Genomic DNA, 1,644 nt, shown 5'->3' on the forward strand with positions numbered 1-1,644 from the left:
TGGGGAAAAATTGGGGAGAAATTGGGAAAAAATGGGGGGGAAAAATAGGGGCAAAATGGGGAGAAAAATGGGGGGAAAGAGGTGGGGAAATGGGGAAAATAGGGGGGAAATGGGAGCAGGTTGTTGTCCTTCATCATTTTCTGGGGGGGAAAAAAATCAGGGAGTTGGGGGAAAATGAGAGTGAAATGGGGAAAATGGGAGGAATGGACATGGAGGGACAAATGGACATGGAGGGACAAATGGACATGGAGGGACAAATGGACATGGAGGGACAGACGGACAGAGGGACAAAAAGACATGGAGGGGGAGGACATGGAGGGACAAATGGACATGGAGGGACAAATGGACATGGAGGGACAAATGGACATGGAGGGACAAATGGACATGGAGGGACAAATGGACATGGATGGACAAATGGACATGGAGGGACAAACGGACATGGAGGGACAAACGGACATGGAGGGACAAATGGACATGGAGGGACTGACGGCCAGATGGACAAATGGACATGGAGGGACAAATGGCCAGATGGCCAGATGGACAACACACAGATGGCCAGACGGCCGGACAGACAAACGGACGCGGACAGACATTCCCCACCTTGACGGAGTAGGCCAGCGAGATGGTGACGGCCAGCGGGAGCCCCTCGGGCACGGCCACCACCAGCACGGTGACGCCGATGATGAAGAACTTGACCCAGTACTGGACGTAGACCGGGGCGCACTCGGCCAGCCAGGGCCGGCCCTGCACCACGAAGGTCTCGATGACGAAGTAGAGCACGAGGATGATGACGGTGATGGCCGACATGGCCAGGCCTGCGCGGGGACACCCTCAGGACACGGTCCCCCCCACGAAAGGTCGCCGTGCCCCTGTCACCCCGTCTGGGGACACCGAGCCCTCTGATGTGCGCGGTCACTGGGGTCAGCTTGGCCGGCTTTGTCCTTCTTGGGGACGCCCTGTGTCCTTGTGCCCACCCTGTGCCTGATGTCCCCACACTCAGGACATGTCCCCAACCCTTTGTCCCCTCACTGGGGACCCCCGACCCCCCAATCTGCATGGTCAGTTGGGTCACTTTGCCCTGCAGGACCGATTTGTCCTCCTTGGGGACACCTCAGGGACACGTTACTGGCCTGTGGGGTGCCACCATGCTCAGGAAACGTCCCCAAGGTCCCCAACCCTTTGTCCCCTCCTTGGGAACCCTCAACGCCCCAGCTGGGGGCCCTGCAGGACCAATTTGTCCTTCTTGGGGACACCTCGGGGACATGTCCCCACCCTTGGTGTTGTTCAGCCACCCCTCAGGACACGTCCCCAGTGTCCCCAACCTGCCCACAGTGTCCCCACCCCTCAGGACACGTCCCCAGTGTCCCCAACGTGCCCACAGTGTCCCCGCCCCTCAGGACACGTCCCCAGTGTCCCCAACCTGCCCACAGTGTCCCCGCCCCTCAGGACATGTCCCCAGCCCTTTGCCCCCCGATTTGGGGACCCCAGCCCCCACCTGCCTTCCCGATCTGCACGGCCAGCTGGGTCAGCTTGGCCTGGAGCACGGACTTCTCCTTCTTGGTGCCACCTCGGGGCCGCGTCCCCGGCCCGTCGGCCGTGTCCCCTCCCTCGGCGCTCTTCAGCGGCTGCATCTCCATGGCCACC

The sequence above is a fragment of the Geospiza fortis genome, unplaced genomic scaffold (assembly GCF_000277835.1).
Source record: "Geospiza fortis unplaced genomic scaffold, GeoFor_1.0 scaffold2279, whole genome shotgun sequence".
Lineage (NCBI taxonomy): Eukaryota > Metazoa > Chordata > Aves > Passeriformes > Thraupidae > Geospiza > Geospiza fortis.